This window comes from Pan paniscus, chromosome 17 (genome assembly GCF_029289425.2).
Source record: "Pan paniscus chromosome 17, NHGRI_mPanPan1-v2.0_pri, whole genome shotgun sequence".
NCBI classification, from domain to species: domain Eukaryota; kingdom Metazoa; phylum Chordata; class Mammalia; order Primates; family Hominidae; genus Pan; species Pan paniscus.
The window spans coordinates 59545201-59562303 of NC_073266.2; the positions used below are offsets into that span (position 1 = coordinate 59545201).

The 17103-nt window shown below is 39.0% G+C and overlaps 1 long non-coding RNA gene across 1 annotated transcript in view; it reads left to right on the forward strand.

The window, feature by feature from the left end:
• Positions 1-5535: 5535 nt before the first annotated feature.
• Positions 5536-17103, forward strand: part of LOC100974864 (uncharacterized) — a 67424-nt gene continuing 55856 nt past the window's right edge. The window contains exons 1-2 of the long non-coding RNA XR_008621899.2: positions 5536-5615; positions 5888-5942. This is a non-coding gene — a long non-coding RNA (uncharacterized LOC100974864). The remainder of the gene's footprint in view (positions 5616-5887; positions 5943-17103) is intronic.

Sequence of the window (17103 nt, forward strand, 5' to 3'; positions counted from 1 at the left end):
TATCACAAAGTGCAATTATTTTTTATTCCTGTGCACACTTCTATTTCAAAAGTGACTTTTCTTTGCAGGAAGAGTACTTTTGGTATAAACACTGTATTCTCAGGTAAAAACCAAGCTCTACCAGGGGCAAAATGATAAGGGGGGATAAGCATTCTCCTGGAAATACATAATCAATACGTTGTTCTTGACTGTACCTTCTGCCAAGAGGCAGTTTTTGTTTTGGGAAGTTGAGGTACTAGCGAAAAGTAGATTTTCACTAACAACAACGAAAAAGGCAGAAAATTTGAAATAAAAAAGCAAGGGCATTTCAAAGCTATTCAACATTAGGTAACTAATGGAAGTCAGTAGACAGGATGCAATAGAAGTAATGTGTGCTGTGATCAAAATTACCCTATAGGTGAATCTTTTCTGGATCTGCAAGGTCACTTTCACTGTCCATATGATGACGAAAGGCCCGACTTCAAACAAAGATTAAGTAGAGGACTACTTGCTTGGAAAATCTTGAGAGATGAGAGGAATTTTAGAGTGACGGAATCATTGCATTAAAAGGCTACAAAAAGCCCTAGAGAGTATCCCCTAGAATTTTGCTTTTCAAACCAATAATGGTCATAAGCCCTTAGTTAGTCATGAAATCCATTCAACAACAACATTAAAACATAGAACAGTACCAATATAGCAAGGTGCATTGCATGAAATAAGATTAGATATTGTTTCATGAATATTCTCTCTCTCTCTCTCTCTCACACACACACACACACACACACACACACACGGTTATTTGATTTAAAATGTATTTCTCACAATGAGTCATATTAGGATGTTTAAAAACTACTACCATAGACCTAAAGCTTCTTAAAAATAAGGAAGTATCTGTTTTATTACCACTAAATGTCCTATGCCCTAGCACAGTGCCTCACCCAAACAAGGTATTCAATAAGTATTTGTTGAATGACTGCTCTTGTTCACCCCTATTATCTTACAGTCATAATGTCCAGAGAGGTAAAATGTATTTTCTAAAGTTACAATTTGGGTTAATAATCAAATCAGGGATTCTTGGTCCTGAGTCATTTTAAAATGCTTTCTTCTCCAGGCTTCAAAAAATTACTGGTATAATTGTCATTGCATTATCGACTTAAACAATTTTCCCTTGAGTCGATCATTTCCAGTTCCCCCTGGGTCTACTCACCATTGCTGTTCCCCTTCGCCTTGGAATAACTGGCTCAGAACCTGATATCTGTCCTCAGACCACTTGTCATCATTCTTTTCATAGTATCCTTCATTTTGGCCCCTGTCATGTTGTCCTAAACTTCTAACTCCACAACCTAGACATGCTTATCATTAACTCATAATTTTTCTATTCATTTTACTCAGTTATGATCGTACCACACTGATCATTTTGCATTCCGCTTTTTTCTACTAATATTTTGAATGATGGTGTGTTTAATGACAATGAAATGCCTGTAGAAAGAAGACTCAAAAATAGAGTGGCTTTTCAGAAGACCAGTTTGGTAAAAGAAATTGAGTTGTAGAAATCACTATTTTTTTTTTTTTTTTGCAAGAGCAAAGCAGATGGTTGTTGATATCAGGGTATTGAAACCCAGTGGCTGTTATATGTCAGAGTAACTTACAGTGAATGCCAACAATCTTCTTTTCCTAATTGCTGCTGCTCAACATGATGGCATGGTTCAGTCTGGAATCCCTCTCCACTCCCTCTCCAGGGATAAGCAGCTGACAGCTCTAAGGGGGCAGAATGGATTCCCATCAGATAGCAAGGTGGGGTAGTTATGTGTGCTGGTGGGGGAAATGCACTCTCTGCTTTGTATTTGGGTCTTGTTTTGGGGACTGGTAACTTCTTCCTGTTTTGATAAATATATAAATAACTCTAAGTATCAGGAGAGACAGTAACTTAGGCTTCTTAAAGAACGGAGGGTTTTTCATAAGAATTAAACATTTTTTTAAAAAGAATAAAGGATTTTTACTCAGAGATGAAAAATGTTTGTTTCTCAAATGAAATGTCACATTATAATTTTAATAAAGGGCATCAGATTAGAAGTAAGGGGATTTGAGTTTAACTCCTGGCTCTATCTCCTGTGGATTTGGGACCCATCACTTTCTATGTTTAAACCTCAGCTTTCATATCTGCAAAATGAACGTTTGACAAGACCATTGGTTCTGAACCCTGAATAAACATCAGAATCACCTAGATAATTTGAAAGAATAAGCTGATGCATGCGCTCCACTTAGAGATATTCTGATTTAATTAGATTAGAATGGGGTCCAGCATTTGGTATCAACACTAAGTTGTTCAGGTTATTGCAATGTGCAGTAAGGGCTAGATGACCTCTAGAGGCCTTTGAAGCTCTAATATACTATGATAATTACAGTGAAAGCACTATTAGGTATTTGGCAGAGCACTTTTTAGTTGTGGCAGAAATACAATGCAAACTAGAATAAGGGGAAAAATGAAATTTAGTGGCTCCTAACTTCAGGGCTCCCTTTTCTCCCCAGTTTGAACTTCGTTTTCTTCTGTGGTTTGATCTGTTTTCTCCTTGATGCAGTTCGGATACTGCATGTGCTAAGGAAAGTTGGCAGCCCTGGATTCACCTCCTTCAGATTTTCCAGTGGAAAAAGGAGCTGGTTCCTGCTAATGTCCGCATATCAACTCTAGAGAAATGCTTTGATTGGCCTTGCTTGGATAGTTCCCTTTCTTTGTGAATTGGGTTGTATGACTGACAGTCACATTATACAGCAGTGGTGGAAGTGTACCATCCAGATATCCCTTTCAGAGAATCTGCTGTAGGGAGCATAGCTGATTGACAGCCTTTAGCTGCCACACTTAGGGACCCACTCTGTCTTTCACACCAGGTCATGTTTTCATTGGGCTGCTCCCAGCCAATGACTAAGCACAGTGGGGATACTCAAACCCAGCCATTCCAGCCTGATGTGGGATTCCTTAGTGAATTCTCATGAGTTCAAGGACTTTCCCACTGGCCTAGCTGAGACACTCTTATAACTTCACTGTAGTCTAAGGTCCTTCCTATCCAATCCCTCCTCCCCTTTCTGCTTTTACAGATGTCAAACCCACATTGTAGTCTAAATGAAGGTTCTCCCTGCCTTATTCCTGCTCTCTTTCTTAACATTCAGAGGTATTTTCTCCAATAAATACCTTGTTTTCTATAGCTGGCTTGATGTCTGCTTCATAGAGGACCTGAGCTGGTGCTGACTAAAACCCTGTGGCATGGGGATGAGACAGTTTACCTAAGGAAGGGATGTTAGGTGCTTAAAAGAAAACACATGTCCACTATAGGCTGCATCTTTGGGTCTCTGCCCAGTATGGATCATTCTGTAGAGAGGATACAGAGCAAGTACCAAGGTATCGAGCAACTAGGCAGGTTTCAAGCCTTCACATGATTTCTTGGAGATGACTGATACACTCAAGAGTCTGTGAGGCCACTAAGGGTCAAGATAAGACATCAGGTCTTGGTTTGCTGAAGAGTTTATTAAGCAGAATTAATAGTAGCTGCACGGCCAGAGTTACTACATGTGTCGCTCTGAGCTCTCCACAGCCATCAGCCATAGAGCCACTTGTTTTATTAATATTGTGCCGTCTATTTGATGTTTCCACAGAACATTTTATTTACTTTTTAACTAAAAAATATAGCCTTCTACTCACAATTTGGAATTGATAAAAGCTACTATATATAATCTTAGAAATAAATATATATACTATATAATAAAGAAATATATATAATATATATGTATATACATACATAAGATGTATTTTTTGATTTTTGTTTAAAGATTCTAATTTTTAAGGGCAACTTTATCAGGATCAAGAAATGAGAGGCTTTTAGTGGAGAATTCTTCTTAATTCTACTTAAGACTTAGCCTCAAAATAGCAACCCTATGATCCCATTGATTTTTTTGGAGGTGATCCATTTGGCATTCATTCATTCTTTTTTTCTTTTGGTAAAGTTATTTAAAAGCCTATTGTTAAAGTACTAGTATTCATGAGAGGAGTTTTTAATTTGATTGTCTTTTATAAGCTCTACAGTGCAAGCTACTTATCAGCTCAGACTTCCAGCTGGCAACTTGCTGAGAGCAGGATGAAAAGGGGGTAGTACCAAGTCAGTGAATTTGTGGGTGAGGAACAGAGATGTCTGGGGCACATGGTGATATCTCCACAGACTATTTTGGGAGGTCACTAGAGTCAGGGGTGTGGCCCATCAGGGGCCACTGGACATCTCTGCAAAGTCACTATGAGTTGAGGAAATGGGAATACTGAAGAAAAAATGAGGACGAATGAAGGCAGAAGTGTTTTTATTTTGTGATTTTTCCAAGAGCCTGGCTTGGACTTTGTCTGCCAGTGTAGGAAAATGTGCAAGAGGTACAGTGACATTCTGAGAGAACAGGTGGTCACAACCCCCCACTGCTTCTCTCTAGCCAGAAGGAGGCTAACATCCAGCCCCTGGTGAGGCCCACTCAATTCACTAGGCAGAGCGCGATGATCTGAGGATCTGTGCCAACCCTCCTGCCTGGCCAAGCTGTGAGACCAACTGTTCCTTATTTTCTAAGCTGCTTCTGGACTTTGCTTCTTTGTTTAGGAAATGGATCCAAATCGCTCTCCTCTGGACTTGCTTGATCCCCAAGCCTGAAGTCAAGCCAGTATTGGCTACTATCTATTGTCTCAGCCACACATTGAACAACCATAATAACCACACCACACATTTATGGGTTCACGCCTTGTTTTCAAGGGGCTTCTACATCCTCCACCTGATTTGATACTAGAAACAAAGCTCTACATTGGATTGGGCAAGTGTCATCACCTATTTGACAGGCATTAGGCCTGAAGAAACTGATATAAAGCTAGTGTCAAAACCAGGAGCCCAACTTCAGCCTCTTCATCTATGGTCCTTCTGTGATGCATTCAAAGGTGCATTAACGCTTGGGGAGAAAAAGTACATTCCCATCTCCTATTGGGCAAAGCCTAAACTCCTGTATGACTTTTATCTTCAATCTTCATTCTCAAGTAGCCAAATGAAGGAAACGGTGCCTTAATAAGGTGGGGCCCAAGACCCCCAACTTGTTAGGACAAATATATGAACTTGTAGTAGTAAATCATGACTGTGATTTAACAGGAGGAACATAAGAAATAGGAATAAGAAAACCTGAAGGTTAATCCTGACTTGTTAATTAGCTCTTCAATATTTATTAACCTCACTTAACCTCTTTGAGCTTTGTTCTCTTCTTCCTTTAAGCAGGAAAAATGCTACTCTGCCACGTGTGCCCCATCAAGTTTTAACAATTGTTTAAAATTGTTTAAAACAATTAAATGAAACTATAAAATAAAACTGCCTTTAAAATGATAAAGCATAATTCAAATAGAAAGGTGTTTTTTCAGCATTTTAAATTATTTGCACATAAAGGGGCTAAACAAATATATGATAAAAGATGAATGATTTGGCTTTTTGAATACTCTACATTTTCATGACTTCTTACAATCTTTTACCCCCTCCAATCCTTTCTTCTTTCCAGTTTCTCACTGTTTGATGGTAGATTATCTTCTTTATCTTCAACTGAATGCCAGATGGACAGGCACAATCTTCACCCTAGAGGTATGTGTATGTCGCCAAACCCTATTCATAGACTCTAATATTAACAATCACAACCCCCTACCAACCACTAAAACATTGAGAGAGTATTTCTGAACCAAGTCCCCTGCTGCCTTCATTCTTCCCCCTACCTACCAGTTGCTAAGAAGTTGTTACCAAGTTTGGTGAATAATTAAACTCTTGGACATGACAGGGGAGGAGAATTATTGATTCAAAGGACCTTAGAGCTCAAAAGGTCCTGAGAGACCATCATAACCACCCTCTTTATTTTACAGATACAGCTGCTGAGGATCACGGGGATGAAAGGTGTGAACTGGGTTCACACAGCTAGTAAGTAAAAGAATCGCTAAAATCTAAGGTGCTGGATTTACCAGGGCAGTGGTCTTTCCAGTTGATAATTCTGAGAGAAAGCTGTGGGGAAAGAAAGCTGAAGGAGCCCCCGGGATTGTCTGTACTTGTGGCTTTCCATAGATGGGAGAGTGAATTTCAAAAGGTCTGTCTCTGGTATCCTGCCTTCCCAGTTATGAAGATATGCCTTTGAAAACTTCCTCATCTTAGCAGTGCCCTCTAGTGCTATATCCCATTGAAGTTAACTATTCCAGGCCTTATTATTTTTCTGATTTAAACTTTAGGGGATTCAGCATTTAGTGCTCACCTTTTTGTTGTTCATACACTTTTTATGTGCAATTTCATTAAAAGGTGAATTCCATTGATGACTTACCTAGCAAGCTTATTGAGGAAAATCCTAGACTGTTGGTCCCAACTATGTTGAGTGATGTGGAAACAATGAGGGTTTCTTTAGGTTTGATCAACATGGGGCAGGCTGGGAGAAAGCTCAGTGGTCATATTTCTGGTTTCTAAGAATTTGAGTTTTTGAGTGTGCAAGTTATCCCAGGGAACATCTTAAATTGTTTTTTGGGGAGCTTGGACCTCTAATAGCAATTGTACTTGCAAAATGTTTCTAAAAGTACAGGTGCCAAGCAGACATTCATTCAGAAGTGGCCAGGTATGGTCAAGAGGTCAAGGGCAGTCCTTTTCTCTTGTGTTCAGGGTGACTTAGTCAAGATTTTCTATTACTTATTAGATAACTTTGATTTCTTCTTTTGCAACATAATTCCTAGCTCATTGCAGTACATAAATTGCACCAAGAAGAATCTTCAGACAGAATAAGTGGTTGCTTTGGAAATGGGGTAAATTTAGGGTCCAAAAGAAGATTCCAAGTCATAATCAGATACTTTCCCTTAGTCATGGAAAAGTGTAATTTTACTGTAATTCCATGTTTATGGAGTATAATATAAATGACAATATGATTTTATATTTGTAATCTCTTTTAAGCATCCTTTGTTTTATTAATTTATATGAAAGATATACTTGAGTTCCCATTATGTCCCTGACATTGTTGGTAAGGATTTTATAGATCCAGTGAGGGCTACTTAGCTAAATAGGGATGAACAAAAGCTTGAACTCACAGATTCAATGATCTGTCTGATCTATCATGTGCCAGGTCTTCTAACTTCTGCTATAGGCTTCATTCATCCAGATTTGTACTACTTACTCATAGCATAAAACGGTCAAATAGATGCAAAAGGACCAACTTGGATTTGAATATTATGGAGTAAGCATGTGGATAATTGCTGATTTTTTTCACTTTTTAAGCACTTGTGTCCATGCTAAGTATTTGAACATCATATTTCAGGCTATTTTGTCTTTTTCCTGAACTGGCTGCTCAGCTTTGGGAACAATGTTGACCAGAGCTATTCCAGACCCTCCTTAGCTCAGACGTAGTTTATTGATTGACTCTTTTATTTGAGTGTACCCTGGGGCCCAGCCCCATGCTAGGCCCTGGAGATGGGTCAGAGGGCTGGTGTGAGAAAGCAGTGCACAAACCTCAGTTTTCTTTTCTCTAAAATTCTAAAACCTCATTTCCAAATAATAAAGTTTATTTCACAGAGTTCTTCTGTGGATCAATCAATATAAGGCTAGCAGATGCACCCTAATAAATGATAACACATGAGATAAATCAAAGGCAGCATTATGGGTAATTATGGGTATATTACAGGATAATATAAAAGACAGTGCATGTAGCATCCTATAATACATGCACACTGATCTCTAAGCTTCTGTTGTGCAGGAGCTGGGTGTTATTCATTGTTGTATTCTTGGCCTCTTGAACAGGATCTGACACATGAAATTTGAGAAAAAAATTTAGTGAAGTGATAAAACCAGGAAGTGTATAGATTTTAAAGGAAAAGTACAGAATATACGTTTTATGAAACTGCACAGAAATGGGGAAATTCAGTTCCATGGAGAGAGATGCAATTACTTTTGTGTAGTATTAATTTAAGAAAGAACTTTCTGAAACTAGAACTAATAACCATGGAATGAATTACTACAAGATTGTCACAAATAGAAGTAAGTTTTCTACTCGAAGGTATTCAAAAGAGAACTGGTGAATCTACCTATCAGAAATGTTTTCTACTACATATAATAAACCTATGTATGTCCTACCAGATCTCAGAAAAATAAAACTAAACATGTGGGTACTTGAAAAAGTTTGTGGAAAAATGAAATTAAAAGATAAACTTATTTCTCAAAATAAATTCCATCAAGGTCAAGACACTTTTGTAAGCAATAATACTAGTCATTTAGTTCATCCCTAAAGAGCTGAGAGTCCTGGGAATTTAACCAGGCCAATGCAGTCTTTTTCACATTGTTAACTGAAGAAAAATGGGTGCCTATTTTTTTAAGATTAGGAAACAAACAGAAGTCAGAAGGAATCAAATCAGGACGGTAAGGTGGATACCTAAAAATTTCCCATCAAAACTCTCCTCAAATTGCCCTTGTTTGATGAGAAGAATGAGCAGGAGCATTGTCCTGATGGAGAAGGACTCTCTGGGAAATCTTTCCTGGGTTTTTTTCTATTAAAGTTTTGGCTAACTTTTTCAAAACACTCTCATAAGTGGATGTTATCATTGTTTGGCTCTCCAGAAAGTCAACAAGCAAAATTCCTTGAGTATTCAAAAAAAAAAATTGTTGCTATGATCTTTGCCCTTGATCAATCTACTTTTATTTTGACTAGACCAATTCCATCTTTTGGTAGCCATTGCTTTGATTGTCCTTTGTCTTCAGGATTGTATTGGTAATGACATGTTTCATCTTCTGTTATAACTCCTCAAAGAAATGCTTTAGGATCTTGATCCCACTTATTTAAAATTTCCATTGAAAGTTCTGCTCTTGTTTGCAGCTGATCTGAGTGCAATGATTTTGGCACTCATTGACTGGAAAGTTTCTCACCTTTAATTTTTCAGTTACAGTGGTATAAGCAGAATCAATTGAGGTGTCTATGGTGTTGGCTATTGTTTCTGCTGTCAAATGTCAGTCAGATGGGGCAGGGACAAGATTAATTTTTTCCTTGAAAATTGATGTGGGTGGTCTGCTGCTGCAGGCTTCATCTTCAACATTGTCTTCAGCACAGCTTGTAAGTGGCAGAACCAGGATTTGAAGATATGCCATGAAAGCCAGCATCTGTGTACTCTTAACCATTACACTATGTGGTAGAGAAGCAAACTCTCATGCTTATCTATCCCTTTTCTGAGACATACGTGACTGTTGTGAGCAAACCAGAGAGTGTGTGCGCCATCCAAAGAAGGCAACAGACCCTCAATTCCAGGCACTTCTTGCCATGTTGGAATATATGTCTAGTGTTGCCAGATCTTCTGAATTTTATATAGCATCACTCGGTTTTAAATATGTCAATTAAGTAGATATGTTCTTTAACACATGTATGTATATGTGCATGCACACAAATATACATGTATATGTATATTAAAGCAAAGTTCACACCGAACAAACATGTAAGCTATGTTTGGTTTACCTACTCTGCATTTGTGAATTCTAACTTTACTGAAACCAAATAACAATCTACATTTTCTAACACACACATACACACACACACACACACACACACACACAGATTAGATGACTTGTTCAAGGTGATAACAATTGGTTAACTCTGGGCATAAGAAGGGCATAGCTTTTGATCTCACTACCATATCTATTCTATACAGTGTTTATGTAAAGACCAGGTGAAAAAAGCAGCAGCTAATGAGGGAGTTGCCAGCCCTTCACATAGAATGCATCTCAACAAACCTGTGGTACATTAAACTGGTAACAGATTCTTTTTTGTTCTTGTCATTGAGAGAGGGAGTCTAATTCTGCTTTCTTGGTGATTTGCTTGACCAACAGAATGTGGCAGAATAAAATTCTTGCATTTCTGAGATTAGTCGTATGAAGTCTTGTGGCATCTTGCCTGACAGTGTTAGCTCTCCTCCTGACAGCCACAGCTGAGATCCCAGCCATCAGAAAGACTCAACAGTCAGGCATCCTAGCCCAGGCTTCAGGGAAGTAATTGAAGATACCATATTAAATGTGCATCCTCCTGCCTCAGCTGTCCCAGCCCCTTCAACCACCCAGTTGAACCTTTTCTAAATTCCTGACCCACACAAGTATGAGTCAAATCAAAATTAAATTTTAAACAAATACAGTTTGGGGTAGTTTGTTATACAGTAATAGATAACTAGACCAATTCCTTTAAGCAATTTACCCAGGAAAATGCTCCAAAGCCATCCCCTTTACCTTCGAGTTCTTCCAGAGGAATTTCATTTACTGCTGGGACCTCACATAAGCGTGGGTGTGCAGAGAAGTCATTTTTATAAAAGATGACTTGGGAGGTTCCATTTTCATATTGAATGCATTTGTCAATTGGACACAGCTAGCAGGTAGAAACCTTCAGACAAAGGAGGTGAGTGACATATGAGTGTATGTCCTTGCCCATAGGATTTATCACTCCCTCTCTGTGGACCTTTGGAAGACAAGTAGAGTTGGAAGGATGAAAGGAGTCTCTGTAATGACTCTGGGCCCTCTTAGGATTCCACCTGGGTTCACGGTGTTGATTAGAAGTGATGCTTGTGGAAAAAGAGAGCAAAGTGTGGGCCCTGGGTTGCTGTGTCTGATGGCTGAGACTTGTGTATGCTCCAGGTAGTGACATTTCTGGCCTTAGAGACGGCTTTTCATCTTCATCTCATTGCAAGTGGGTGCCAGAGGCTGAGGATATTAAAATGAACAAATACGCTCTATTCCTCAAAAAGCTACAGACTATATACTTTTATAAATACAAATGTATAAAATTAATTTATTACTTGGGCTGAGCTTTACAGAGTATAAACAGGAAATGGCTTTATTTTTCTCTGATTATTTCCTTCAATGTGCTTTATCTCTTTTCATTTTCTTTCCTTGCAGTTTGATGACATCTTGGGCAGATTCCATAAGTGTTCAATCCTTTTAACCACTTTTTGACAATATAGAGTCCATTCCAGGTTTAAAAAGCCAAATTCTGACTTTTTTAAAACCCTCAAGCTCATGTTTAATTTAAAGCTTTTTTCCTTCCTTCAGATTGCACCTCGGAGACCAGAGTGGGGTCCAATATGGTCTGTCCTCAATCTTCCTTCACTTTCTCCCACTTCTGCTTCATATTCCTTTAAGTTCTGCCCTGTGGGAGGTGGGAAGGGGTGTGAGGAAACAGACATTAGAAGAATAAAGGAAACAATGACTCACATGGCTAATGGCTTGTAATACAGGCATCTGTGCTCCTGGCTCTAGCAAGTGTTCAGATACTATGGTAAGCTGTTCATAGGGTTTTCCTGCACAACACCCTACCCTCAACATGTGGATTTCTGAAGTGCAGTTTCCTGACACAGGTGGCACATTTTCTTGCTGATCCTTTTGAACCTCCTTCTAGCCCCTGCCCCTCTGAGATCAATCCGAGACACGGAGCACTCTTGGGTAGGATCTCATTTAGTTGTCTTAAGCTTAGCCATTCTCTACCCATTGAGCCATGCACTGGGTCCAGAGGAAATTCACATATATTCTTCAAGCCCAACACTGCTCTCCTGCTACCTGCTGCTCCTCCCTGCCATCCTGGAGTGCTCTGGCAACCCTATGCTGCCAGAGTCTTGCCAGTGGGAAGCAGGCTCCATTCTTTCTGTCACATGTACCCCCAAATTCAAGCTCTCCCACAATCACTTACTGTATGCTTCACTGGAATGCCGAGCTGCCATGGGGCCTGTGGTTCATGGCATAATAAACATTCCTCTGGGGGCTGGGCCTCCAGCCTCCCTTTCTTGCAGACACCCCCAGGATCTACAAAGGATGCTCTTCAAGCTTCTTCCCCAGCTTTTTGGTTGAGAAAAGCCAAGAACTTTCAATTCCTCCCTGAGCCTCCTCTCACATTTCTAGTGTCTTTCACACAGCCTGGAGGATGTAGTGGTCTTCAGCTTCTCTTTGTTTAGAATGAGTGAGGACTCTACTGCCCTCAGTTTTTGCCCAGATTCTAGGACAATTTCATTAAATACAAATGATTTTGAACCATGTTGGTAATTGTTGAAATGGAGCCATGCCACTGAACAGATTCAGCTGGAGAAAGAGCAGGAATACCTCAGGCAGCCAGGCATGGCAGAGACTGGGCTCTAGGAGAACAAATGGAGGTTCATCAGGAAGGAGAGTGAGGGAGAACACTGGGCAGAGACATGAGAACATGCTTGATGACAAAAAAGGGCTTGGTGAACTCAAAGCACAGCACAGTGGCCGGTCATCTGCAGGGAGAAGAGAGTCAAGACTGCAGAGGCAGCTTGGAGGCAGAACAGGGAAGTGGGGCTGCTGAAGAGCTTCTTGGAGGGGAATGGGGTGAAGTCGTTTTCTAGTCAGAAGGGGCCAAGGGACAGAATCAGGAACAACAACTAAGAGGCACGGGGTCCCCCAGGTAATCTCATTTACCTTCAAAATGTTACCCTCTTACATATTCCTTAGGTTACTCAGTTGTCTTGTGTTCCCAAATCTCTTTGCCTTCTAGAAGGTTAACAGCCACTGGTAAATGGATGGCAAAGGATTTATTTGATAGTTGTGGAACAGGGTCACATGGTCACAGTCTATTTTTAGCCACCTCAGTAAGACTGAATGAAGTAAGATGTATGAAAATGTTCTATAACATTCTAACCTTAGAAAACACAGGGAACACTTATTGTTAAGCAGTTAATGTTTGTGCAAGTCATTTGGCAATTAATTATGAATTACCTGTGATATTTCTTCTCTAGTTTTCTGGAATTGTTATTTAAGTCTATAAATCCACTTGCCTCATCCCTCAGGGCTCTGCTTCTCTTTTTCCAAGGTGACAGCTAGCTAGCAGGTGGATTAACCCATGCTAATCTGTTAGTTGCTACCAAAGGAGGCAATGCTGAGTGATGGCATGCATTTTAAGCCTAGTGATGTTCAGATTTCTTTTTAAATAAAAAAATTATTTCAGATCCAAAGTATTGACCTAGATAATTATTAATTATAATATTAATTATATAGGTATGTAGACCATTTGGGTGTGTCAGATATGTACCATTACTTTGTATACTTTCATTCAGATTGAATAAGATTGAGACTTCATCCTCTCATCAGGCTCGCAGGAATATTAATCTAGTTATTTGAGGGTTCCCTGAATCTCAGCTGACGCATCCACTAAAGGTTGTCCAAAGGTCTTGGGAGGGGGGTCTGGGGCAGTGCCAAAGCATGTAGGCCATTGGCGCGTTAATTATCAGTGACACAGCCTTATCCACACTTCAGGGCAACTTAAAGTCTGCTATTCTGATCCCTTTAGGACATGCTTGAGGCCCAGGAATTGAATTCTAAAATCTCTAGGATCCAGTTTCCTAAGGTGAAGTAAGCAGCACTTTATCCATCTCCTAAACTTGTCCTGAGAGGGAGTAGGATGTGGAGGCACCCTCAGATATTCTTCTCCTTTGAGACCTGGGTAAATCTGCCATCCCTTTCTCTACTTCTTCTCTTACTAGCAACAATCATTGCCTTTTTTTCTCTCTTTTTGGTGTACTTAGCATATATCCTCCATCAGCGAAGCATTCACAAAAAGCCCTGTGTGATATGTTCCTCCAGTAGTTTTGGTTGTGACCGTACAAATTCTCCTGATATTAGAGAACATAGGTAACTGACTACCTACTGGAATGAAAGAGGGGAGTGATGCAGACCCCAAATGCAACCTAACATCTCAATCAATTCTCCTACCCATATATAGACATAAAATTGGATATAACTTTTCAAATGACTCTAAATCTTCACAGAACAATAAACATAATCATTATTCATTAAATAAAAATATACAACCCAATAAAATTTATATTAACAATATTACTCACATGTGATGATGATATTTGTGAAGGAAAATCATTGTTCCTTGCATCAATATAGCTCTGATTATTATTGCATGGCCCTTTTGAGGTAAGCATGGGTGTACTATTATGAATTGTGTGATGATGACTTGATTTTCCCACAGTTTTTCTGCTTCAGCTACTTTGACCTTTTTTTATATGTACCATCACCTGTGATGCGGTTTAGATTTTACATTGTGCCAAAGTCATTATTTTCACAATAAACATACTGTTTATTTTTAAATTATTCTGGGACAATTAAGGTAGTCTATTTAATTTAAATTAAATTATTTAATAATTTAAATTAAATTATTTAATAATTTAAATTAAATTATTTAATAATTTAAATTAAAATATTTAAATTCTATTTGAATTATTCTGGGACAATTAAGGTAGTACTAATTGGTATAGGATCCATCACCAATACAAACAGGCTTGGACATGGAAATTGTGGGCTATTGTTTGAATTAAGATAAGTCCATATACACTCATCTTTTCTATAATACCGTTGAAATGCAAATGGAAAAGTAAGAATTTTTGGGATTGAATGTTTGGAACCTTGGGCATGTATTTTTGGAACTCCAGGGCCCATGGAAGCCAGTTTGGAAACACTGCTGCAGTTGCTTAAGTATGAGCTCTGGAGTCAGATGGAGCTAAATTTGAACTCCACCTCAGTTTCCACATTTGTAGCATAAATATGGTAATATTACCTTCAGTATTAGTTTCCTAGTGCTTCTATAAGAAATTGCTACAAACTGGGTGGCTTAGAACAAGAAACAATTATTACTTCACACTTCCAGAGGCTAAAAGTCTAAAAATTAGGAGGTGGTAGGGCCATGCTTTCTCTGAAGTCACTGGGAAAGGATCTGCTCAGGCGTCTCCTAGCTTCTGGTAGCCTCAGGCATTCCTTGGCTTGCAGATGCATCACTCTGACCCTCTGTCTTCACCTGGTGGTCTTCCTGTGTCTTCATATCATCTTTTCTCTATGTGTGTCTGTCTCTGTATCAAATTTCCCCTTTTAATAAGGACACCAGTTATATTGGATTAGAGCCCACACTAATGACTTCATTTTAACTTGATTACCTTTATAAAGACTCTTATTTCCTAATAAGGCCAGATTCTGGGATACTAGGGGTTAGGACTTCAAAATATCTTTGTTGGGAGGAGGCAAAATTCAATCCATAACACCTTTCTTTGGTGTTCTGAGCAATAGAGATAATGGATCAAAATTGCCAGGCTCATTTTAAATGCTCGGTAAGGAGTCATCAGTATGTTCATAACAGGATGGTTCATTGCCCCTTTCAGATACATATGTCATGGTCATATTTACATTTAGCATTCCAACTGTAGTTCAGAATTTCTGGCATTGCAATGTGTCAATGAGAGAAAAGCCCTTTGCTGTAGACCAAATTCCACTAAAATGTTTACGTACGCTCAAGGCTAAGACTGTCAGATTTCTTTGTTTACTGTGTTAATTTTCAAAAATCACTTTGGACCAGACTCTGAGTCTTTTGATCACATTTACTGCTTTATCTTCTTTGTCTAACAGCTGCTTAGTGCATACTCAGCCCCTCAGTCCTTCCAAGTTTAGGCTGAGTTTCTTTTGTTTGAAAGAAGCAGGCTGCTATGTATTTTTTCTTTCTCTTTACTTTTTTTTCAGTTGAATTTTGGGGCTGAGCCTGACTCTCCCACAATGAAGAAAATTAATGCCAAGCTAGAGGCAGTGATAAAGAGGAACATCTCAGAAAGAGGACTTTGAAGGGAAGGGGATGTGTGTGATGTGCTGTCATGGGCATGGCTAACTGCATGAAAAGACCTTAAAAGTCTTTGCATTCCAATACTGAGTTATCATATTCCGTGCAGATTAGATTGCCAAAGAGAATCTGAACGGTGGCTTTTGCCTCATGGACATAAAAGGTTTTTTTTTTTTTTTTGAGTCTCACATCCATTAGAGCAAGGAATGGAACCTGGCTCATCAGGCTGGCTGAGGTTTTTTATGTGGTCGAGGGAGAGCGGGAGACCAGCTTTATAGAGTGCCCTATCAGGTAGATACACATTTGACACAAGAACGCTGAGTTATCAAGTTTTCTCCAAGGGCAATCATATATCTTGGGAATCCAGAGCCAAATTATATTTGACATTTCATTTAAAGCCTGAGACATCTTGATGTTAAACCAGAGTCTAAGAGTTCTAAAGCAGGAGTCCATTCAATTTGACAGAGCGGATGTTTCTATTCCTATCTCACCTGCATGGGTAATAGACAAATCCTGATACTTCTTCCTTATTTCATCCAGATGAAAATCACTGAGTTAGCTCCCTGCCGAAATGATACTAGCTCAAAGTTATTTTCTCTTCACATCCCTGTGCAATGTGAAAAGAGTGTATCAGGAGTCATTTGGAAGTTGAATGGTGGCTGGTCTTATTTATGCAGTGGGTAACAAAGTTATGTTTACTTGGCTTATGTTCCAAATTGAAGAGGTATGGGAAGCTTGTGTGTGGGTGGAAGATACGTAGGCACAATACTCATCAAGTGACATACCCTTCAGATGTATTGGGTGGGGCTGGGGGCTTGGAAAACTGCCTTTAACTCAGGTTGCTGCAATTTCCATCTCTTTCCTTTTCATGAGAATTTTATACTTGTCCATGAGGATGTAGGAAGGAGGACAGGGAGGAGAAAAACATGCAAAAGGAAGGCTAGTTTAGCCCAGTATTTTCCAGAGAGTGTGCAAATAAATATCATCTAAAAATAAGAAAAAATTATATTATGTTAGCATAATGGTATATGTATATAATTCATAGAGAATGAAACGTACATATGTTTAGAAGCAATGCTCAATTTGTATTTATTTTCTTTTTTTTACTTAGGAGAGTACATGATTAAAAATGTCTGGAGATAACCAGTCCATGGTTTTTACTGGTTAGTATGTTTAATTAGTCCCTTAGGAAGTTACAAAAACAGTGAGTCCACCTTATAGTCAGTAATTATTTTATGAATTTTTAATATGTAAATAGTTCTGTGCTAAACTTTGCAATAGAAACAAAGAAGTGTAAATGATGGCCCTTCAAGTGCCATCATTCTTCAAGGCACTCCCATAATGGGGAAGAATAAGAAGACTGTTGAATTCCAAGTTAGTTGATGTGGGCTGGGATCATGCATCCGTATTTTCATGCCAAGTTGAGATGTGTCGAGCTTCACCAAGTAGCGTGGGATACTTAGCGAAGGGATG